The sequence below is a fragment of the Sceloporus occidentalis genome, unplaced genomic scaffold (genome assembly GCF_023333645.1).
Source record: "Sceloporus occidentalis isolate IW3139 unplaced genomic scaffold, rSceOcc1.0.p SCAF_7, whole genome shotgun sequence".
NCBI classification, from domain to species: domain Eukaryota; kingdom Metazoa; phylum Chordata; class Lepidosauria; order Squamata; family Phrynosomatidae; genus Sceloporus; species Sceloporus occidentalis.
In genome coordinates this window covers 322,906-349,043 of record NW_028316987.1, presented here as the reverse complement: position 1 = coordinate 349,043, position 26,138 = coordinate 322,906, and the positions used below count along the sequence as shown (strand labels likewise).

The 26,138-nt window shown below is 43.3% G+C and overlaps 1 protein-coding gene across 5 annotated transcripts in view; it reads right to left on the bottom strand.

Moving 5' to 3' along the window:
* Positions 1-15,258, bottom strand: part of SHANK1 (SH3 and multiple ankyrin repeat domains 1) — a 116,025-nt gene extending 100,767 nt beyond the window's left edge. For all 5 annotated transcript variants that reach the window (XR_016281869.1, XR_016281868.1, XM_089531503.1 and 2 more), the window contains exon 1: positions 15,136-15,258. The gene's annotated coding sequence lies outside the window, so the exon portion shown is untranslated. The remainder of the gene's footprint in view (positions 1-15,135) is intronic.
* Between the last annotated feature and the right edge of the window lie 10,880 nt (positions 15,259-26,138).

Sequence of the window (26,138 nt, the reverse complement as noted above, 5' to 3'; positions counted from 1 at the left end):
CATGAACAGGACAATGCAAGGGGCACTCAGCATGTCAACTCCCTTTATAAACTAAAGGTACAACCCAAACATAATCTGCAACTTTATAGTGAGTGTTCAGTTCAGGTAGATAGTCCTGCTCCATCCCATCTAATGCATAAAAGGTGCCCTGAGCCAACTCTGGCTTAATACCAATCCACTACAGCTTTTCCTTCTTTGCAACGACACAGCATTCTTGACTCACAAAATTAAAATATTGCATTCAAAGCAGGTTACGCCAAACAATCAAACTGATGGATATTTGCTTTCGTGGCATAAATTGGCTCTATTTGCATTCTCTGTTCTGAACCTGACATGTGAGAGTTTCTTTTCTAGGATTTGTGGCAGAATGATGCAATAACAGGCAAGAAGAAGACTGGGCAAGCAAGCAAGCAAGCAAGGGTTGGTATGTATGTATGGGGAATGAGCACAAGGCTAGAAGCTACAGAAGAGCAATGGGCAGATATGTAGGACTCAGAAATGATGAAGGACTGCTCCTGACCCTCGGAGCCTTTGGCAGACAATAATAATATCTGGCATTTCCTGAACACACATCAGAGTGATCAGCATGCTTCATTTAGAATCTAGATGATGAGATAGGGCCTAGATTATATCTTATATCTTATCCATACAGCGATCTTATGAAGTAGGGCAGCATTGTTAACCCAAGAATTACAGGTGGAAGGCTGAGACAGAGAAAATGGGTTGGTTCAGACACAACCCTCTCCATGTTTTGTAGGCTTCATTATTCTCCCTTCTTTTTGCAGATGAGCAGGCCATAACTTGTCAGATTCTTGGGGTAGTCACGTGCTCCTAGCCTGCACAGGTTAATTGTTAGAATAAAATAGACCATGGGACCAATGTAAATCATGCTAAGTTTCTTTGAGGAAAGGTGTGATAAAAATGCAATAAAAATAAAATGTATAGATTATGCATACAATATGGTAGTACATCCACACTAGGCAAAACATGGTTTATCTGGAGACTAGTAGCTGATAATATGGATCCTGGTTTTACCAGTTAAAATTTAATCCCAAACTATGGTTTGCTTAAACTAGTTTAGGATTTCCGCATGTCTTCTTTCTCTAGCCCTCAAGCAGGGATGGTGAGCCTTCAACCCTCCAGAATTTGATGGACAGCTGCTTCCATCATGTTTCACCACTGGTCAGGGTAGCCAGGACTGATGGGAACTGGGGTTCCTCTGGAAGGCAACTGGTTCCCCAACCCTGTGCAGGAAGTAAACCTTACTAGCCAATAACTATGCCATGATCTCTGAATTACAAAATACAAATAGTTTCATTTGGAAACAGGTTAAACAAATGGACTGCTTGCTGCTCTTTAATAGTACCTCTAAATCTGCTGTATGAGGCAAGTTGCCTCACTCTGCCTTAATATTCTACATCAAACTCCGCCCTGTATAGTTTCATAGTTTCAGTCAGCCGTTGGCTGCACTATTGAGAGCTAAAATGAATAGGAAAGTGGGTGGCATAAGGAGGTAATAACAAAGTATCAAATGTGTGCAGGTTTCATTTTCATTACTTCAGGCTTACAAATCAATAATTGTGTCCAGTTATGGGCACCACAATTTTAAAAGGATGTGGAGAAACTGGAGCATGTCCAAAGGAGAGTGACTTAAATGGTGAAGGGTCTGGAAACCATGCCCTATGAGGAATGACTTAGGGAGATGGGGATGTTCAGCCTGGAGAAGAGATGGTTAAGAGGTGATATGATAGCCCTGTTTAATATTTCAATGGATGTCATATTGAGGAGGGAGCAAGCTTGTTTTCTGCTGCTCCAGAGAACAGGACTCGGAACAATGGATGCAAGCTCCAGGAAAAGAGATTCCACCTCAACATTAGGAAGAACTTCCTGACAGTAAAGCCTGTTTGACAGTGGAACAAACTCCCTCGGAGTGTAGTGGAGTCCCCTTGCCTGGAGGTCTTTAAAGAGGCTGGATGGCCATCTGTCGGGGATGCTTTGATTTGGATTTCCTGCATTCCTATGATTCTATGATTTATTGTGTATGTGATGCAAGTATTTTGGGGTCATGGTTCAGCACACTGGACAGTGCTTTTAAAATTCAGACTGAAATCGGCTCCCACAGATTTGGAAGCTACCAGCTACCACAAGATTGTCGAGGCATATATGTTTGAAGAAATTTTATAGAAATGAAAATGGGTTAATCATAGAATATGCGTTCTTCCTGCTCAATAACATCTTGGTTGACTCCCAGATGCCTGCATTTTTGGACATTATTTTTGTTTAAATGTAGGTGATGAGCATTTAAACTTCCATATTTGCCTCCACACCACTGACATTCCTGAGAAAGTCCAGATGAAGTTACTAGGAGCAATTGACCTCTAATGGAATTTATGCAAAAGAATGTACTAGTAAAAGAAAACCATAAAGTTGGAGGGGGCCTTTTGAACACCTAGCTCAGTTCTCTGCTCCATGCAGGAAGTCCAGTGCTGAAGAATCTCCAAAGATGGCCATGCTGCCTCGCTTTGAAAATGTATCTTGTGTGTGAGAACACACCACTCTTGATTTCATTCTCAAACTTTGCTGAACTCCTAAAGATTTGTTCACAAATCCTTCCTCTACTGTTTTGTGAATATACTTCCAAATTCTACCAATCAAAGTGCCAAACTATTCCAGTGTCATAGCTGTTTGATACCACTGTAAGTGTAATGGTTTTACCCTCTGAAATTCTAGGATCTGTAGTATCCTGAGGTACTCAGAATTCTCTGCTTGTCTGGCATAGTTTGCTGGTGTGAATGAAGAATGTGCGAAGGAGAGAATGAAGAGATGAAGCCTCCGTACATATTATCCCTCAGTCTCCAGTCTCCCTGTCTAAACAGACACTCTGCTCACACAGGCAGAACATTGAGCATGACTGCTGACTTTGTGTCCAGTTACATGGAGTGTTCTACAAACTGAGGAACTGAGGGAAACTGAAGGCACAGAACATATGTGGCCCCATCCCTACACATCTGGAATGAGAAACAAAAGTTCACAATATGTGATGGATTGCACCTTGCACGAGCCTTTCCCAGTATAGCCTATGGTGAAGAATGTTGGTAGTTGCAGTAAACCATATCTGGCAAGTTGCATTATTCTACCCACTTGTCCTCATTCAGATAAATACCTGAACGTCACTTGTCTCCAGTCCTAATCTTCTTCACAGGGTAGTTGTGAAGACACAAAGAGTGGCTATGTTGGAGAACTGTATACGCTGCCTTGAATACCCTGAAGAATTCTTTATTTGAGAAGTTTACTCCAAAACCAATTTATAAATAAAGAACCATCAGAAGGGAGAGCAAGCAGAGGCCCTAATGTTCTCATTCCATGGTAAAGACTGAGCAGGCATGCAGATGACCTGGTCAGAGTCTTTCCCACTCACATTCTATTTCTATTTAATTTCTAATTTAAATTATTGTAATTACTACTTCATTAACTTCTAGATTGTGGCAAATAATATGTAGTCCATGGACTACATGCACACTCCACCCATGTTTGTACTCCCTGAACCTTCCGCACCAAATTATCTTTTCCACAGAACTTTCAGCAATAGCAATTTCCCCTTTTTAAAAAGGCACAGCAGCCTCCTCCCACACACACTGTTTTTTCTCCAAATTTACAAAATTAGAAGTGGACTTGCAGTCATTTCTGGTTTTGCTTTGGGGGAGTGGAGCCCTCAGTGTGTCCTACGGACAAGAAACTTGACAATATTTAAATCAGCATGTGCAAATTATAGATGAATCTAATTTGTCCAATTTTGCAGTGTGTTTTTCATTCTCCACTCTTTTAGCAAAACATAAGTGGGCCATCCATACATGCTGTCTGTACATAGGTATGTTCCCACATAATGAGGTCAGTACATAGGTACTCCTCTCAACTCCCTCCCTCCATCCCTTTGTTCTTTTCTTATTCTCTCCTGAAAAAGACCATGAATTACTAGAGTGCCAAATCAATGAAGAGGTGAGTTTGCAGTCACAAGTCCAATGTTAGTACACAGCCCTGTTCAGCAAACGCTTACAGGATTCACCGCTGCTGATAACAGACCAGGTAAAGAGACCCCTTTTTCATTAACTTATTGCAAACAGGAGCATTGTTGTCATGTGTGTTGATTCAGAGGGCAATGTCATGTCATGCATATGAAGGCATTTTGCCCATGGCCTCCTCAAACTTGGATCTGCCTTGGTACACTTGCATGAATTTTGGCATGCTGGAAGCAGCAGATGCGAAAGCTCCTCCAAGCTGGCATGTGGTTCTTTGCACTCATGTGGTCATACATTATGCATATACCCCAACAGATACATGCAGCCATGCGCTAGTCTGAAGATGCTTCTGCATCTGCTACTTCCAACGTGCCACTAATTCAAGCAACTGTAATCTCACACACCACCCACAATCTCTGAAATGTGAACCATCCATGTGCAGTTTTTGCATATTCTTGTCCATATTCTTTCTCTCACACATGCACACAAACATACAGTCATGAAAATATATGTACTCATATGTGCAAGTGCTGCATGGCACACATATTTTGACATATATGTAGAGGAATCATAGAATTATAGAAATGGAAGAGACCACAAGGACCATCCAGTCCAACCCCCTGCCATACAGGCATACATAATCAATCCGTACAGGAACAGTTAGCCCTCCATATCCATGGATCTTTTATCATTGGATTCAAAAAAGCAAACCTTCATTTTGCCATTTTACATATATAAGGGACACCATTTTACCATGCCATTGTATTGAATGGGACTTGAGCATCCACTGATTTTGTTAGCCATGGGGACCTATGGAACCGAATCCCAGCAGATAACAAGGTCTCACTCTGCATATGCACAATCCATGCAGGAAAAGATATACATATGGATAGATTCCATACATATATGATCTTGAGAGCCAGCGTGGTTTGAGCATTGAACTACAACTCTGAAAAGCAGGGTTTGATTTCCTCCTTGGCCACAGAAACCAACTGGGTGACCTTGGGTGAGTCACACATTCTCAGCCCCAGAAACCTTGTGATAGGGTCACTATAAGTCAGAAACAAATTGAAGGCACACAACAACAACAGAATCTCACCAGTGCCACATATACTTTCCAACACAAACCTTGATTCAGGCATGGCCAGCATTCCCACAGGTACATGTGTGCTCTTATACAAGCATGTTAGGGGACTTCTATGCATGCTCAGTTATTTTACATGCATAGCCACATATACAGACATATACTCATCAAAGAACACATGAGAACCTCCATGTACATGCTCTTAGTTAAGCATGGCCATATATCTCCAGACAGGAATGGGGACATTGTGGGTGTCCACAGACTTGGCACAGGGACCTTCTTGCATGCTACTGAGCCAGGCATGTGCATATCTCTCCTCCCTCACACACCGCAGTAGCTGTTCTCTCTGCACACCCAGCAGAAATACTCTCAGAAGCATGAATCAAAGACTCGGGAGCTAAGAATAGCCAGGCCCAGCTGGGCGGGGGAGAGGCAGCGCAGGCGCTCTTAGAAATAATGCTAGCCTGGGAATGGGGGGGGGGGGGGTAGAGGGAGGTGTAGATATAAGAGATAGCTTTCCCCACACACACTTATACCAGAAAGTCCATCCTAGTGATAGAGAGAGGTTCATGAGAGTCGGAGAGGGAAAGAAATCTGCTGGGTCCCCACCCTTCATAAATCAGAATAATTTCTTAGAATAGAATTAGATTAGAATTAGAATTAGAATTAGATTAGATTAGATAGATAGATAGATAGATAGATAGATAGATAGATAGATAGATAGGAGAAACACATGACAATGAAGATAGGGAGGGAAATAAAAAAGGAGAGCTGATATTGTCTTCTCTTCCTCTTGTTGACCTGGACACTGTTCTCTTTACTAGTCTGGTGCAAGCAACTCCATTTGAGGGAAGAAAGAGGGACATTCTGGCTACAGAGGGTAGGAGACAGTCAAGTAAAACTATATAGGCTAGTATATAGGATGCAAAAGCTGTACTGATTATATGCAGCTACACCAAGGTATGTAGATTGGGAGAAAGAGCCATGCAAAGAGGGTCACACAGATTCACATGGAGCACACTGTCAAGACTTGGCCCATGAGGAATGGCAGTTCTCTAGAAAGGCTGCAGAGAGCTGATCTAGTAACAATGTCAATTGCTCAGTGTGTGTGTGTGTCTGTGTGCACGCGCTTCTTTCCTAGCCTTTTTACATCCCTCTAGTGCAGTGGTTCCCAACCTGTGGGTCGGGACCCCTTTGGGGGTTGAATGATCCTTTCATGGGGGTCGCCTGAGAGCATTGGAAAACACCTATTTAATTACAGTTAATGAAGCAGCAATGAAAATAATTTCATGGGTTTGGGTCACCACAACATGAGGAACTGTATTAAAGGGTCGCGGCATTAGGAAGGTTGGGAACCACTGCTCTAGTGCCACGTGCATTGGATGTGAAATGAGACAAAATGAGGCTGGTGTGACACCTGCACACTAACTTACTTGCTCTTTAAACAGGTCCACACACACAAAGAACCCTCTTGCACTTAACCACAACTGTTCACAAATTCTATAGCATATTCTCATAAACAAATATATACACACATATGCAGGCTGGTATACTGTATATGCTCAGAATCTCTTTATCTCTTTTACAGACACACACACTTTCTTATCCATAAAAACACTGGCTCCTAATGCACATGTGACTAGCTTCTATACATGCCTGTGTACTCACCTTTGCACATAATTACGTGAAAACTCTTCAGGCCACCATGTTGCTCAATTAAAAATCTGGTGACTTTTGGAAAACCTGAATCCTTTTATCAGATACTTGCAGTTTAGTGGGCTTTAAGTCAGTTGTTATCTCTCCATCTTCCTTCTCCAATTCATCAAAAGTGAATAAAAGGGTGACATGTCATGTTGCAAAGAAAATACAGGGTTTGTAATATGGCCAACAAATAAGTGGGAATGAGGAGGGTTATGCAGAAAGAATCAAAAGGTAGTAGGAGATGCTTCACTGAGGTCCTATGTTGGGGTAATGGTGGAATATTACTTATTAATTTATATTGTTGTTGTTGTTTTGTTATTTTAAATTAATATTTTTAATATTTTTGGACTACAGCTTCTAGAATACCACAGGTTTTGGGAATTGTAATTCATATTTTTGGTGCAGTGGTTTGAGTGTTTGACTCTAGAGACCAGGGTTCAAATCCTGGCTTGGCCATGTAAACTCACTGGGTGACCTTGGGCAAGTCATACTCTCTCAGCCTCAGAGGATGGACATGGCAAACCTCTTCTGAAGAAACTTGCCAAGAAAACCCCATGAAAGGGTTGCTTTAGGATCACCATAAGTTGGAAACAACTTGAAGGCACACAACAACAACAACCAACAAGTTCATGTTTTGAACTGTGCTTAACCCTCCCCCATGACAACCTTTTGAGTTATCACCTGCAATTGTCCTGGAGTGTTGTTAAATGGTTTCTTCCCCTGGTGCAGGGCAGCAAAAAGACTGTGGCCTGGAAGATATATGTCAAAGAGAGCTAGAGGGCATGGGAAAGGTTGGATATCCTCTCTTACCTTTCACTTCTCTCTTTTAAAATGTACACATATTCTCTCTCTCTCTCTCTCTCTCACACACACACACACACACACCTGCATTTGTGATATTGCAGCACACATGGTTATAAGAACGCATAATTCCAAGAGGTGTCACATCCACCTGTCCTGGCTCTTTGCAAATTTTTAGCACCAGAAATCCACAAAGAAAATGTTGCCTGATCCCTGGGACTCAAAAAAATAATATATTAATAGAATTAATAAATATCAAACCATCTACTTCGACCATTTAATAAATGAAAATATTAATCCATTAATATCTAAAAGCATCCCATGTGTGACAAATCACACTCTCCTGCCAATTCCAGTGTGCAATATATGTGCGATTTTACTTGAGAATAAATCCCTGGGCATTCTCATTTCCCCTTGGTGTTCAAGCACTTTCTGACATGTAGGTCCTCAGCGAAATGTTCTTTCCATGTTACTGTGGCTCTGTGGAAGCTGTTTTTTTCTGTGGCTGTTACTAGCCCCACCACAAGGCAAAGTGAGGCAGCTTGTCAGGTGGCAGACTTCTGGTGCCACAAAAGGGCAGCAAATTGTTTGTTATTAACTTACTATTGAATTTTTACTGCCAGGAATAAGGAAAGGTACTTGGGGGATTTTCTGCTTCAGGAGCCAAAATAACCTAGTTGGCTTAGGTTTTTTCTACTCTGTCTCAGGTAGGAAACATCTTGACCCAGTGTTAGCCATAAGTCTATTCCACATTTATTGCAGCCCTCATGTGGTTGGGATCAATTGTCTTCCATGTCACCCTCAACACCAACCATGGAGACAGCCAGTGCCTCCCATGTCAGTAAACCTGCTCCTGGTTATAGAATAATTATTATTATTATTATTATTGTTGTTGTTGTTATTATTATTATTATTATTATTACAGGTTTACATATGGCGCTGTACAAAGTAAATAGCCAAAATACAGATAAAAACCTGCCTATGGCATACAGTCTAAAAACAAAAAGGGAAGAATTTATAAAATTAACAACATGTTATTAAAATAACTCTTAAAACTCTACAAAACATAACAAATTTTAAAGGAGTGATCCAAGATGCTGAATCTATTTTCTGGATAGTATTCAACAGCTTTAATAGTAGTTCTTTTAAACCATAGAAGTTTGTTGCCCCTGTAACATGGCAGCCACCACCCATCATCACTCGCACGTGTAGATATGTACTTCTCAACATTGGATGAGCATATAAATGAGCAGCCCCCATAGTATTGTAGTGTGGTAATGTTTCAAGATTACTCATATAAGAATCACAGACAAGTCAGGCAAAACAGATATGCTTAGTGTTCAACAAGCATCTCTTTAGAAAGGCAGGGATGTGGCTATGAAGGGGAGCAAAACGGGGTGTTGCATTAACCGAAACGTATTCAGCCCCCTAGTGAAATTTTCCTTCAGTTTACAAGTTTCTAACATTGCAATAACCTAAAACCTCATCTGAGCATTCAGAAATACTATTTAGACAAGGGATCTTATAGCACCTTTGACACTAAAGAAAGAAAGATGTTGGCAGCATGAGATTTTGAAGATTTAAGTCTACTTCCTTAAATGCATCTGAGGAAGTAGGCTTAAGTTTACGAAAACTTATGCTTGGCAATTTCTTTCAGAAAGGGGCTCCACAGACAACCAGATCAGGGCTGTGGCAACCTCATGACGTGGCCCCGATCTAGCCTTTTGAGAGTGCAAAAAGGAGCCCGAAAAACTGGCTCCTTTTTGCACCCTCAAAAGGGCGCCATAGCTGCAGTGGTACTATATGGCGTTCCTTCGGCGCTGTGTTGTATGGATGAAGCACTGGAAGAGCATCATGATGCCGTGCACTGTGTGGAGCAGCGCATGGCATCATGGCACCTGAGGGTGGAATTAGGGCATGCGTCATCTAAATGCGACACCCTGACTCTGTACCCAGTCTGGCCTTTCAGGCCGGTGTGTAAAGGCCCTTAGTCTCAAAGGTGCTACAAGACCTCTTTATATACTGATTCAACAAACTAACATGGCTATATCTTTGAATTTAGACAACAGACAAACAAAGTTAACAAGGGAATGTGAACACAGAAAATATAAGAGTTCTAGATGCGAATGATTTTCAGTATCTCACACTCTGAAATGCTAGAACTTTGAGGACTGAAGGAAAAATCTTACAGGGACAATGGCCTCCTTTTGCCTCCCTATAGCTACACTTCTGTAAGAAGGCATATACACACTAGTGCTGCATGATCACTTATCAGGCACACAGGCACATAGATGCCTTATAAAACAGCCCACAAAAGCAATAAAAAACCATCTCACTAAATACAAAAAATTAGAACTACTTTGTGTTACAAAGCCCGTAAGTGAGAATACTCAAAGTCTTAATTATGTACACGAAGTGCAAAGTTAGCTGTTACCTAGTCCTGTCTTTTTTAAGACTAATATAGGACTAATTTTAAGATGTTACACTAGAATAAAGGAAATCTGTTTGACCTCTGCTGAAAGTAATGCAACTGAAATAATTGATGGTGATTTATCATTATTAATACTATTACTACCACTACCATTAATCCCATCTCTTGGATGCCTTTTTCTTAAAAACAAACAAACAAATTCTGAATACAACCAACAGGGATACTAAAAGTACTGGGAAACCAGTATGGTATAATGGTTTGAGTATTGGACTAGGAGTCTGGGAGACTATGGTTCAAATCCTCATTCAGGCATGGAAACCCACTAGCTGACCTTGAGCAAGTCACACTCTCTCAGCCTCAGAGAAAGGCAATGGCAAATCTTGCCAAGAAAACGCTGTGATGGGATTACCTTAGGGCTACCATAAGTAAAAAACACCTTGAAGGCACACAACAATAACAATAAAGGTGCATTATTTGTCCCATATTATTAGATTCTGTCTGGCAGGACAAGGCCAGTCCAGACCACAGTATGGAAACGTTACTTGTTTTGACTATAAAATAAAATAACAACCTTTTCTGCCTCTGGTTCACATTCATAAGAGAGTAACCTCAAGTTCACTGGGAGACTTTGGGTAAACCTCTGCCAGCTCTGAATCTTGATTTCTAATCTGTGAAATGGTAATAATTTCCCATTCCCACAGATTTCCAGTCTGTGAAATGGATTTGCCACTGAAATGTGGAAAATGAATCTCAGATCTAGGAACGACGAAGAAATTTGCATTAACTATTTTGTTCTTTTTACCATTTTTTCTTTATACAATTTGTGCTCAGCATGACCACAGCCACAAGCTATTAAAAAAAGGGGTGTTAATTAGGAAAATCTCATAGCAAAACTTGTACACATTTCTATGTAGAAAGAAAACAAATCAAGATCTCACAATACTCTAAAAAAAGAAGGAAGGAAGAAATGCAGGTAGAATGCAAAGAAATGCAACAAGATCAAGACTCAATAGATTTTTCATGTCTACTAAAAAACCACTTTGGACACTGACCAATATTAATGGGGCTATGCATCCTTCCTTACAAAGGACATCTTCTAATTGTCAAAGGACAAGTGCTCCATTTAACTGTCCCCTGTCCAAGTCTGATTTAAAGATAAAGAACCCTAGCAAAGCATTTGATTTCTACTTGACCTTTGGTTTTTATTTACCTATTTAAATACTGGCAACTATCTTTTTATCTGAGCAGCAAAGCTTGCAGGCACACAGGTCACCTGGCCCCAATTTTCCCTATTTTAATTATACTATTATTTCTGCATTTGCATCTGTACATAAAAGTTGGGATATTTTATGCAAATTCTTCTTTTCTGGTCATGCAGTTCACTGCCCTCTTTTTCAGTGATGCATATCTCACCACCCTATTGGCAATGTAATACCAAACAAGTTTACTCAGGAGCAAGTCCTACTGAGCTCAATGGGGCTTACTTGTCAGAAAATATGTTTAGGATTACAGCCTAACAGTCCAACTGTGTGCATGGCTACTAAAAAAAGAAGCCTTATTCTGTGCAGGGCAGTTATTCCCAACAAATTAAGCATAATAATACATATGCTAACTGTAATTACAGTTGTATAAAATTTAGCCAAGACTTAGGCCATTTCTAACTGTCTGTCCATTTCAGTGGACAAAATCCCTATTCAGGTCAGTAAGACTTACTTCCGAGTAAACATGCAACAGAGAGATGAATAAAAATAAGGGCCCAATGAAACTGTGTAGGAAAGCAGAAGAATCCTATACCACACACATAGGCAGAAATGCAGAAACACACACATCACCTACACAAAATTATTTGTATGGTTGTGACTGGTGTTTTCCACATTTGCAGGGCAGAGGATGAACCCATTCTGGGTTTTAGTCCAAACTTTAAGGAGCTATCCAAGAGTCAATATCCTATTCCCCATGTAGATTAGGCATTTTGGATATTTCCTTTAAAGTTTGGACTAAAACACGAAGTGGATTAACTCCCACTGGCATGGAAGCCAACGATGTATATATTTATTTCTCACCTCAAATGCTGCCTATCCTCTGAAAGAGCTCAAGGAGGCATACTCAAGTCTCTTCCTTCCCACTTATCTTCACAATAGCCATATGAGGTAGGTTAGGCTAAGGGCTAGTCTACACATAAAGTGTACTGTGTGAACTGGTGCACATTTTCGCACATTTGTAGTGACAGTTAATTGTCTTCATCTTCCTGCACAAATTTGCATCTATTCACATCTATTCACACACAGCCTGCTGAAAATGCGCAGCTGTCCAAATGCATTATTAACTGGACGGACAGCCACATGTGCGAAAATGCACATTTCCATGGATGTCAGCATATACGCCAGTAAAACTTGCAAAGTCTTTTTCAGCGGAGTTTAAGGATTTTTTTTTGTGGGGTGTGTGTACAAAATGCTGAAACACCTGCAAATCTCATGCGGCTGGCTCACATTCAATTTGACTGGAATGAGGAGTATTTAAAACATGTAGACTAGCCCTAGGAGAAAGTAACTGGCCCAAGGTCAGCTGGTGAACTTCACCACTAAGCAGCGACTTAAATCTGGATCTCCCAAATCTCAGTCCCATTCGGCCAAACTGGCTGTGTGTAGCTTCTTCCAGATGGAGAGATATCACATATAGCACTGATAATATATTCAGTACAATAAGGCCTCTAATTCTGTGCGGTGCAACTTGGGCATGGAAACTGGGAGACAGAAATGCATATTGCAATAGCCACATTAAAAGAACTCCAGATAAAAGAAGTTTTCTACTGTACCTGGAAGGACACTGGCCAATGTACAGAGAGCACTACTGTACAAGCAAGCATTTAGCTCATGTTTCATTTGTACAAAGAAGATCCACAGTATACTATCAACCAAGGAGAGCATTCTTTCACTAAAGGCCTAAGGAACATAGTGGAGAAAATCATGTACACGCACCTAAAGAAGCCACATGGAGGCAAATTTACAACACAGCCATGACTTTTGCCGCAGATGAGTGCCAAAGAGGCAGCATGTCTCTCAAGAACCTGGTGTGTGCGTGTGTGCCTGCGCATAGATGGACTGTGAGTGCCACAGCTTATCTATAATGTGAGGGGGATGAAGACAAGCAGACCTCATGACTACACCCACACAGCAATATATGAACATACAGATGGAGGCAATCCAGGGTTGTGTGAACACAATTACACAACCAGACAGAGATATCCAAAAATGAATTAAGAAGGCATTCAGTAAACCGGACCAGATATGCCTCCGTTGTAACATGCATTCCACTTCCACCACTCCTCCTCTCCAAAATCCGATACCATTTTTCAAGAGACGGCTGTATTAAAAATTGCAAGCGGACAAAAAGAAGACCAGGAGAAGGGGAGTGAAAAGAGGGGCGAGAGCCATAAAGATGAGCAGCCATAAGAAAGGAGCATCGAAGGCACTAAACGCCCCACCCACATTTATGGGCATGGGATGCCCTGCTTAAGCTTACGATGGATTTCTAAACCTTTTCAAGATTTCATCCATGCTCGCACAATCCCACAATGTGCTTTACAATCTGAAGGACTAGGAACTTGCTTCCCTGTTGGGCAGAAAACCTTGGGATTGTTGAAAATGGATAGGTGCTGCCCCTGCGCAGAGAAACCACCGAAGCACGCCCAGAGATGCAGAGAAGCATCCCTGCACATGTGTATCGTACATGGCGGAGTGTGCCCTCAGTCAGTGTGGGAGATTGGGTTATCCTTTGGGCACTTTTCAGCCAGAGCCGGATCCGCTGAAGAGAGAGTTGACATCCAGCCTCTGAGATGATAAGCATGGCCACACAGGGACTTCTCTGTCCCTCCATCTATCTATTCACAACTGCAAAGGAAAATGGTCCAACCACTGGGAGAGGGAAACGTGCATGGCATGCATGCCCTCCTGGTGCAAATTTTATGGAGATGTAGCCACACCAGGGATGGGCAGGGAGAGAGATTTGCACGCGCACACATGCACACACACACAGAGAGAGATAGAGAGAAGGGGAAATATGCATGCATAATCTTCTGGCTGCGATTAAGCTCCCAGGGAGAGGAGCTGACATAATGGTGCACATCATGGTATGTTCAGGCACACACACACTCACACACACAAATGCACGCACACCCGGGCAAACCTCTCGCTCCCTCCCATGTTCTTGCTCCCTCTTTTTTTTTTGGTTCCCAGCACATTACTAGCCACATTTTTACACACACCTTACCCAAAATGCACACACAGAGATGCAATAGAATGTAAAGACCCCCCACACTTGGTCCACGCCCGCCCAGCCTGGCTTGCACGCCCTTTGCACGAGGAGAGGCATGTCCGCACACACACCCTCTGGGCAAGAAGCTCCCCCGCCTTCGCCTTTGGCTTTACGGCTCTCCCTCCCTCCCTCCCTCCCCCCATAGAGGCTGCCCCCTAAGTACCTTCCAAGGGATATCTGTGAGAGAGAGAGAGAGAGAGACAGAGAAAGGTGTGGAAAGGGAGAGAGGCGGGACACTCCTGTCCTTCTTCCCCCGAAGCGCCTCAGAGCTACCTTTCTCCCCCCCCCCCCCGAGACCTTCAGTGGGGAGACAGCAGCCCTTCCCCCCTCAGAGCCACCAAGGGTCCTCCAGAGGGGGGCGTGTCGGGGTCCGCGGAGGGCTCTCCGTCCGCCCTCCTGGCACCTCCAGCGGCCATGCCTCCTCCTGCCTTCCTTCCTTCCTTCCTTCCTCCGAAAGGCATGGCAGAGGCGGTGGTCACCCTTCCTCTACCCAGCTCTGGGAACCCCTCAACTCAACCCAAGACCATCTGTCCCCCACACTCTGAAGAAGGAACTGCCCTCAGCCCCTTCCAGCCCCCCTCAGTCCACCCCCTCAGCCCCTTCCAGCCCCCAACCCACTCCTGTCCACCTGGCTCCCCTCAGCCCCCTCAGCTCAGGTCCTTTCCTCCCCTCAGCCCCTTCCAGCCCCCAACCCACTTGAGTCCCCTCAGCTCCCCGCAGCCCCTTTCAGCAGCCCCGACCTACCTGAGCCCCCTCCGGCCCCGGCCTCCCAGCCGCCTTCCGCTTACCTGCCGCGGAGGGAGCCGCTCAGCACATGCTCTCCTCGGGGGGGACCCTGGCCTTGGTCCCCCCCGGCCTCTTCCCCGCCGCCACCGCCGCCCCTTTCCGCCCGGGCTGTGGGGGTGTGTGTGTTGTGTGGGGTGTTGTGTGTGGCTGTGTGTCCTTGCAGCCTTGCGGTGGGAGGTGGGCGGGGAGGGAGCCAGCCGAGGTCCTCCAGCGGTTTCCTCAGGGAAAGGGAGGAGCGGAGGGCCAGGGAGACCGGGCTGGAGTGGAAGCAGGCAGGCAGGGAGGCAGGGAGGCTCTCTCAGGCTCGCATGGCCTCGCCCCTGGGCTGCCTCGTCTCCCAGGGCTGCGCTGGTCCTCCTCGCCAGCCGCTCCCTCCTTCCTGAGGAGGATGGGCGCCCTCCTCCTTCCCTCTCCTCCTTCCCTCTCTCCTTCCCTCCCCGCCCCCACTCCTCCCTCCCTCCCTCCCTCCCTGCTCTCTTTTTCTGCTGTTCAGGAATGCATGGGCTTTTTCCCTTCCCCTTCCCTTTTTTTGCCCACCCACCCACCCAATCCCATTCATGGCCTCGCGGGGGGCGGGGGAGGGGAGGGAGACAGCAGCCACACTTACACACACACACACACACACACACACACACTGCATGGCTTTGCCCCCACCCAGCCCACTCCCTCATTCTTCCCCTTCTCCTCCTCCTCTTTCTTGTTCTCCTTCTCTACCTCTTCCTCCTCCTCCTTCTTCACCTCCTTTTCTTCGCCTCCTCCTCCTGCTCTATCTTCTTCTTCTTCACCTCCTCCTCCTCCTTCTTTTTCTTCTACTTCACCTCCTTCTTCACCGCCTCTTCACCACCTTCTTCTTCTTCTCCTTCTTCACCTCCTTCTCCCCCTTCATCTCCTCCTCCTCCTCCTTCTTCACCTCCTCCTCTTCTTCTTCTCCCATCACACACCAACTCAGGTCCTCTCTCAAGGTTCCCACTTTGCGTCCCATTGAACAGCTCCATTTTCAAATCGGCTTCCCTGTGCCTTATCTCCACAAAAGCTTCCTCCCCTCTTGTCCCCCCCCCTCTCCACTTGAACCACACTCTCCCCCCAGTCATTTTCTCCCCATCCTTTCTGATCATTCAAGTCCCCTGTCACCAACACCAGCCTTAACCTCAGCATTGCCCACCCAGGACCCCCACCCCTGTCATGAGGTTTATCTCCCTGGGTCCAAAACATGCTCCAGAAATAATCCAGTCTGATAGACTGCTTTAACTGCCCTGGCTCAGTGCTAAGGGATCTTGCCAATTGTAGTTTATTGTGGCTCCAGAGTTAAGCTACAGTTCCCAGAACTCCCTAGCACTGAGCCAGGGCAGTTAAAGCAGTCTCAAACTGGATGTGTTTTGGAGCCATGGCTTACATTGGCTTTGGGTTTTTCCCCCCAAAGGATCAGTGAAATGAGCCAAGTGGTCCCCAGGCCCAAGGCAGTCTACTCCTTCCCACCTACCCACCCAGTAATTTGGCCCCTCTCCACCTTAGATGGGCTTCAGGGGCTTGTGGTTGTGTCCTTTCAAGTTGTTTCAACTTAAGGCAACCCTATCAAGGGGGTTTCTTGACAAGATTGTTACCTTTGCCTTCCTCTGAGGCTGAGAGAACGTGGCTTGCCCAAGGTCACCCAGTGGGTTTCCATGGTTGAGTGGGGATCAAATCCTGGGGGTTTATCAGACAAGGGAAATTGGAAGTATAATCCAATGGCAATCCAAACGCAATCATGGGGTTTCATATTATTGCGTTATAGACTACCACATGCAAATTCAGGCAATGGGAAGTCAGTCCGAGCGCAATCATGGGGTTTCACGTTATTGCGTGATAGAGCACCACTCACAAATTCGGGCAATGGCATGCTATTTTCGGGCAGTGGGAAGTCAGTTCGAATGCCAGGGTTTGAATTCCAGGTAAGCCATGGAAATCCACTGGGTGACCTCAAGCACGTCGCACTCCCTCGGCCTCGGATATGAACAAATCTTCACAAGAAAACCCCCATGATGGTTATGCCTTAGGCTCACTATACACTGGAAACAACTTGAAGGCACACAACAACAAAAGATATAAAACAAGGGTGGGGAACCCAAAGCAATGGGGCTGAATCTGGCCCTCCTGGAGTCCCATTCTGATCATCTGGAGTTGTCCAGGAGTCCACATGCTTTTACCATAACACCATCATTGGGTGCTTTGCCTGCTTTTTTATGATTTAACAGTTATAAAAGGCATCTCCTTAGACAGGAATAGAGATCTTGCACCCCCCTGTATATTGCTAGACTACAGGCCCCAGCAGCTTTATCCAGCATAGCCAATGGTGAAGAATGCTGCAAGTTAGTGTCCAACAAAATCTGTTGTATGATTCTTTAAGGGTTATTTACTTGCAATAACAGCTTTACGCTACAATACATTGCTACTGTTGGTCCATCTTGCTTTTGGCTCCACACACCACAGGAATGCAGTTTGTCTTCCCAGAATGTTTCTGATACTGAATCTGGCCCTTGACTGAAAAGTAGGGTCACAAGGTTGAGACTATCCCAGGCCCTGAGATTTGAACTTGGGACTTAGGGATGAGCCCTTGTCGTGTCACAGAGAAAGGACCCTGGTGATATTAGAAGAGTGATTTTGCTCCTGGTGATGTCACTGAGCATGCTACCTTAAACATCAATCACAGTTCCACAGTTACCATTCAAATAAAAAATACAAAGTCTTGGAAATAAAGAACACATAAGCATACTTAATTTTTAAAGTCAGAACTCTTACCCTAAGATTCTTCCCCATTGCCTGAGGACTGGAGAAGAGAGTCCAGATCCTGAGATCTGAGAGCCCTACCTAAAAAATACTTCCAACTCTTGCTATAGACTTTGGTTTAAGTCAGTGTAATAAAGTAAGCCAGTGTTTGGATTGTCAGATTGAGGCTTGACATATGCAAGTTCTAGATCCCACTGATCCATGAAAGTGACTGGACAACTGTGGCCCAGCCCCTCACACTCAGCCTGATCTATTTCACAGTGTTGTTGTGAGGATAAAATAGGGGGAGGAGAAGCATATATGCTTCCTTGAGCTTAGAAGATAGAAATATAACTAACCAGTCAACCAATCAGTAACTATATTTGTGGGATCAGTGGGTTGGCCTTTATGCTCAAGAGCAACATTCTAAAACAAGACACATGTTATGCATGCATGAGCCACATTTTATGTATTTTATGCATGCACATGGCTGTCCATGAGTCCTGCTATTTGTTTGTTGGGATTTTTTTTGTCTGCTGTTTATTATTTTATATCGCCCTTCAATTTTATTCCCAAAGCAGGTTTATAAGAAGAATCAAAGTACAACAATCTAAATACAAGAACACATGCATGTTAAAACGAGTTAAAGTCCACAAAATTATAAAGGAAGTTTTTTCTTTTAAAGTCACTCAACAGGATAAAAATTGCATTAAAAGAGGTCAAGAAAACAGGGAAGTCTTGACCTGATGATACACTGAAAAAGTCAACAAAGTGTTAAAAATATATTGTATGGCACTAGAGGTGGCAATGCACAGGATCCATTTTAAACACACATGAGCTAATGACCATGCAAGGCTGTACACCAGGCTGGGGAAACTGCAACCTTGGGGCCACATGTAGCCCTAAAGGATATTTTTCTGGCCTCTGACAGCTTCAGAATCCCAGATTGATTATTTTCTGGCCCAAGAATGAGGGTGAGTAGCTTCTCTTGGAACCTTCAGGTGCAACAATTTACTGCTTAAACCGGTGACAAAATCAGCCTATACTGTTTGGCATTTTGTTATCTGCCCTAGAGTTGGCCCTGACCCATAGTAATGCTGTGGATGAGACATCTCCAAGACCCCCTGTCCTCCATTGCTCTGCTTAGGTCTTATAGATTCAGGCACATGGCCTCTGGTAGTCTATCCATCTGGTGTGCAGTCTTCCTCTCTTTCTACTGCCTTTTACCTTCCCTAGCATTATCATCTTTTCTAGAGAGCTATGCCTTCTCACGATGTGGCCAAAGTACAGCAGCCTCAGTTTTGTCTCCTTAACTTCCAGGGACAGTTCTGGCTTAATCTATTCAAGGACCTATTTGTTTGTCTTTTTAGCCATCCATGGTATCCTCAGTACTCTTTTCCAGCATCACATCTCAAATGAGTTTATTTTCTCTCTGTCAACATTCTTCACTGTCCAGCTCTCACATCTGTACATGGTGATAAGGAGTATAATGGCTTGGACAAGTCTAACTTTAGTGCTCAGTTGTACATCTTTACACTTTAGATTCTTGTCTGCTTCTTTCATGACTGTCCTGCCCATTGGTAGTCTTCTTATTTCTTGACAGCAGTTTCTCTTCTGGCCAATGTTTGATCCAAGGTACAGGGAATCTTTAACTATAGCCGCCCCTCCTTTCTTTCAGACTTGAGGGCTGCGGTCTTGAATATTCACGGAGGGGTGCCCTCCATTATTTTTAATGGGGAGCATCTCATGCACGCTCACGGGCATGCGCCCCATTCAAGCCTATGGGGCTTGAATATACACGAGTCTCCGTTATCATGGGGGCGGGCGGGCTCTGGAATGGATCCCCCATGAAAACAGAGGGCCAACTGTATTTTGATTTCCTCATTATCTAGGTTGAATTTATGAAGATCCTCAGTGGTTATTTTTTTTCTTTATGTTCAGTAGTAAGCCTGCCTTTGCACTTTGTTTTTTGTTTTTTACCTTACTTAGTAATTGTTCCAAGTCTGTGATGTTTTTCGCTAGCAATATGGTGCTGTCCACATATCTTAGATTGTTGATGTTCCTTCCTCCTATCTGCACTCCTCCTTCTTCAGAGTCCAAACCTACTCTTTGGAGAAATTGTATTTGGCATTAACTAATGCCTACTTTTGAGAACCTGGAAAGGACATCCAGCCACTTTGAAGGTTTTGTGTTATTTTATTTTTTATTATTTTTATTTTGGTTTTCTATGCAGCCCATGGAAGATCCCAGGCCATAAAAATGGTCCATGTCTGCTGTACATGCATCCTGGCATATATAGTGACAGTGTACTATAGTCAGAGAGAGGGATTGCCCTACCATTAGGCAGAGAGAGACAAATATCTCAAGTAGTAGACGCTGGGGGAGAGTAGTAGCATGCTCCCCAGCTGTTCCTCCTAGACACCTTGTACGTTTCTTTGATTTAGAGAACAAAGCTGTATCATTCTGCTTATCTTGTATACTCTCTAAATTAGCCTGGGACCTTTTGGTCTGGTGGAGGATTCTAATCCAATGCCAGTGCAGAAGGATGGTTCAATTACCATTCTGGTACAGCAAATGGAGAGAGAATACTGTTGGTCCTCTGTATCCATGGATTCTGCATCCATGAATTCAACCATCCAGGCTTGAAAATATATTTTCAAAAAAATCCAGAAAAACATATCTTATTTTTTCAATTTTATATAAGGGACACTATTTTACAACAACATTGTATATAATGGGACTTTGGCATCCACAGATTTTGGTATAAACCAGAGGGGGAGTGTTCTGTAACAAATGTCTATAGATACCACAGGCCCACAGTATCATCTTCTCTTTGTTTCAGGTAGCAACATGTCTTGGATTGTCCCTATCCAAAGATGGAAGTGGGCCTTAGACCCTGTTAATAATTTATTTAGACTACTTTGAATGGGCAAGACCACCTCTGAGTATTCACTCTCTAAGTAAACCCTCTGAAACTCATGGTGTTGCCTTAAGTTGACAGGCATTTTGAAGGCACATGCACATGCACACACGCACATATCTGACCATGTGACTCAGTGGGGCACATAGGTTATTCTGAGATGCAGTAAAGTGGCCATAACTGGTGGCCTTCAGCAATTGTCTGTATGAAAAATATTCAGCAATAGCCCTATCATTTGTCAGAGTGGGGTGCCTGCCCCAGGCAGCAGATTCTGTGAGTCATAAAAAGACAGCCCAACTAGCTAGTGATTTAAAGCCAGGGATGGGGAGCACTGTTGGTGGGATCTTCTGCTGGAGATATCAAAATAATTTGGCTGGCTGGGATATGTACCTTGACCTTGACTCTCCATTTACTGCTCTGCCTTAGCATACAAAATATTTTGAGATGTCTCTGATTCATAGAGCTAGAAGAGGCCATCCTCTCCAGTCCAATCCCCTGTCATGCAGGAATATATAATCAATGTACTCCCGATAGATGGCCATCCAGCCTCTGTTTAAAAAACTGTCAAAGGAGACTCCACCACATTCCAAGGCAGCATATTCCACTGCTGAACATCAGTACATTTTTCCTAATGCTTCGGTGGAATGTCTTTTGCTGTAGTTTGGATCCATTGTTCCGTGTTCTAGTCTCTGGAGGAGCAGAAAACAAGCTTGCTTCATCTTCAATATGACAGCTCTTCAAATATTTAAACATGACTATTGTGTCACCTCTTAACCTTCTCTTCCCCAGGCTAAACATATCCAGCTCCCTAAGCCACTCCTCATAGGCATAGTTTCCAAACCTTTCATCATTTCAGTCGCTCTCTTCTGGGCACACTCCAGTTTACTGAAGATGATACATTTGACTGGGAAAGAAGAATCTTGGAGATGATTTAGTACATCGTGCTACCATCTAAAACTATTTTATATTTTTCTTTTTTTTATTTAATAAATTTTAATTATAAAAACATATGGTTACAATCAAATAATGTTGTATACAATACACATAACATAAATACATTAATTACACAGTTTGCAAGAAGAAATCCCATTTAGACTTAACTTACCAATGGCTATCCACCTTCCACTCAACTTCCTTTCTAAATCTTTCTTAACATCCCTACCTCCGCGTCCTTAACTATTCTAGTTACACAAACCCAACCTACTCTAACTCTCTACACTTACTTCAACACTATCTTCAATACTTTCCCTGGATTTCCTCCTCTTCTCTTTTCTTCTCCTTTACTTACTATAAATTTATATTAACATACGCAGACTTACTCACATACATACACATAAATAAAAATGACTTCCTTTCACCAGTATAAAACTATTTTATATTTTTCATGTATAGGATATTGATATAGATACATTAGTAGCAGTTGATAGTTTCTGTGTTGGGATGCTGCCTCTATGTTTGGACTTTAAAGGAGCTATTCAAAGTACTGAATTTATTTGGGGGATAGCATTTAGCACCTTAGATAACTCCTTTAAATTATGGACTAAAATCTGGACTGTATTGACATGGCATCTGCCACTGAGAATCACAGCTATGAAGTTCCTTGTCTAACATGTCTTGGGTATGCAATTACATATAAAATGCTTGGTGTGGGAGGATATCACCCAGGGGTATGTGGGATGCCAACTGTGACAAGTGACACTCTAGTTGGGGTGATGTTACTGTTCCTCAAATATTGAAGGTGTGGAATGAGGTGCAGCTCAATGGGAGGAGAAAGGAGACCCTTGCTCGCAGTCACCATCAGCTCCTTTTTTTACCTGCTGAGCCTCAGTACCCGTGGACTCCTCCCCTTCCTTTGCCTTCTTTTACTGCCCAGCCAGAAGTCCTTCCAGACCCAGAAAAGGTTGCTAAGTGAGAAAGATAGCTGGATGAAGGGGAGGCATGATGAAGGAGGTAGTAGAGGTGGCTGTGGCAGAACCATGGAGTCACTGCTGCTGTTACTGCCTGTGTCTTCAGGAGTCACCAATGCTCCAAAGACACAGGCAGTAGCGTTGGCAGAAACACGGAGTTGGCTTCATCACTGTCCACTGCTGATAGCATGTCTCTTCAGGGGGTCACTGAAACCCTGAAGAGATGGACAGTTTCTCAGTGAAGGGGAGGGGTGTTAAAAATGATCTGCACAGGTTCAAATATGCTAACTATGCTACTAAGGTGTGGTACTTGAGACATAAGTGTCATGCAAACACACATGCAAATATAAATTACTATCCGAAAAGGTGTATAAGATTGTAACTTATATTATTTATGAATGTATGTTGTGACTGCAGGGAAAGAATAAGGAGACTGGGAATTGGAAGGGTAGCCATGAAAGAACTATATAAGATCCTAAAGTGCAAAGATACATAATTGAACACTAAAATTAGATTTGTCCAAGCCATCACATTCCCCATCACCATGTATGGATGTGAGAGCTGGACAGTAAAGAGCAGGGAATCGAACCCTGGTTTCCAGAGTCATAGTTCGATGCTCAAACCACTGCAGCACTTTGGCTCTCATACCCCATAACTAATTCATTGAATTGATTTATTTATCCCCTTCCTCTCATTTGAGGTGTGGTGTTATTATTATTATTATTATTAACCTTTATTTATGAAGCACTGTAAATTTACACAGCGCTGTACATACAATCTTTTTAATTAGACGGTTCCCTGCCCTCGGGCTTACAGTCTAAAAAGACATGACACAGAAGGAGAAGGGAGTGGTGGAGGGAAAGGGTAAGAGGTCCAGCAGTTCCTCTCTACCTCCAAGGCCTGGACCAAGGCAGATGGACTGGAGGGAGGGCTTGGCTTCATAATGGATGGTTAATCTTCTTCCAGGGAAAATATATTTTGTTGGAGAAGAGTGCTGAGGATATCATGGATGCTAAAAAGACAAACAAATGGGTTCTAAAAAAGATCAAGCCTGAACTTTTCCTGGAAGCCAAGATGACAAAACTGAGGCTGTCGTACTTTGGCCACATCATAAGAAGTCGTGACTCACAAAAAAAGTAATAACACTAGGAACCGTAGACATTAGTAGAAAGAGAGGAAGACCACATACCAGATGACTAGACTCAGTCAGAGAGGCAACGGGCCTGAATCTGCAGAATGTAAGAGATAAGTGGAGGATGGGGAATCTTGGAGATGTCTCATCCAAAAGGTCACCATAAACTGGAGCTAATTTGAAGGCAGTTAGCAACAAAATATACATGGCGGATTAAGGTCCTGCTTTTTGACTCGAGTCCTTGAAGTAGCACACCATCGGAGTGTAGAAAAATTATTTTAGATAACAACTCTTAGAATCCCCCAGCCAGAATAGCCAATGGCCCATTGCCTGGGGCTAATGGGAGCTGTTGTTCAATATATCTGACAGGCCTCAGGTTGAGGAAGGCTGATTTAGTGGGAATGGCAAAAAATGCCAAAATATGACACGTATGTGATATACCAAAACATGTGTTGACAATGCTGTGGATGCTCAACCAGCCAGAGAAAACCAGAACATATAACTGGGTATAGATGGAATGTGCAAAAACAAACACAGTTCTGGGGCATTCCATTTCATATATAAGAGTAATGGTAGTGTGTGGTGACCAGTAGCTTCCATGTCAGAGGAGCAGTGATTCCACTCCAGGTTTTAACCCAGGCTATGAAGGATTTCCCAGATGTGTTCAGCTCCTCAGATGGTTCTGTTAAACAATGTCATAGCTTGGAATGGATTCACCCCCTCCATATGGGAGCCACTAGCCTCCAATGTATGTATACACATGTGAAAAGGCTTATTCTTATGGCAACCTCTATAGCATGTGTCCATCTACTTGTGACACAACCAGAGGCTTTGGAATTAGAGGAAGGGGATAAATAAATACATCCAATGGATTAGTTATGGGGTGTGAGAGTCAGAGCGGTGTAGTGGTTTGAGCATCGAACTACAACTCTGGAGACCAGGGTTCGATTCCCTGCTTGACCACAAAACCCATTGGGTGACCTTGGGCAAGTCAGGTGCTATCAGCTTCAGAGGAAGGCAATGGCAAACCTCCTCTGAGCAAATCTGGACAAGAAACCCCATGATAGGGTCACAAGCCTTCAGAGAAGCCTTCCCAGGCATTGCATAATTGTCGATTACTATTTGATGTTCTTTTGTTGCCTGCTTTATTGAATCATTTCCTATATTGCTATGTATTTTATATGTATTATCCTACTAGAAAGGCCCCTTCCCTGCCACCACTACCTTTGTGTCGTGTCTTTTTAGATTGTAAGCCGGAGGGCAGGGAACCATCCAATTAAAAAGATTGTATGTACAGCGCTGTGTAAATTTACAGTGCTTTATAAATAAAGTTTAATAATAATAATAATAATAATAACAAGACATCAGAAATGTCTTGAAGGCAGAAGCAACAACAACATGTTACCTGTGCATGGGTGGAATATGCTACCTCCCCTCCCTCTGGTTTTCTTATAATGTGGGGTGTATTTGTATGTATGTTTCAGATATAGCTAATCATTAATTGCAGCAAACCAAGGCACGTAACACCCATGTCTGAAGGGGGTTTTCCATAAGAATTTGAAAAGAAATCTACTAAATGTAAAGTTACCAGATATCTCTTATTATATGGGATGTCCCTTTTTTGAGGTCTGGAAAGCTTGTCCTTTATAGGACTGGTTGGTGTCACTTATTATATGGAATGCCCCCTATCTGAGAGTTAGAAAGGTTTTCCTTTTATATACAGTGAATGAGATGCCAAACCCCCCCCCCCCCCAAAAAAAAAAAACACCCCAAACCCCTGCATTTTTAGGTCTGGGCCCGTCATAAAGACAGAAATGTGTGCATTATGCGATTTATGAATGTGGACAAGATGTTAATTTCACAGAGGAATGCATAGCTATGTTAGCTGAAATCAATACATCCATCTGGTATTTAGGATACCAGATGTAGAGCACCAATCTGTTAATAGCTACTTCCTGGTTACCAGCCCTTTATGTTATGCATTTCCTCTGTCCCTTGCTGCTTTTCTGAAAGCCTGGCAATGCTAACTGGATGGAGTTGTGCAGTTAAGTCTGGATGACCCCTCCTAAAGAGTTAGATATGCATTTGTGGTGTTCTCCTGGACATAGCAAATGTCAGGAAATCATGAGTGGCATTGATGTTGTGGGCTGACATCCTGATAGTAAGTTACGTCATTGTAAGCCTGATTTATAGAAAAAGAGTAAGTTTGGAATAGAACTCCCATCATGTAACAACCAAACCCCAATCCTCCAAATTAGCTGTGAAGTGCCCCACTCCCAACACAGTCATTTCTGGGTTGTCAGA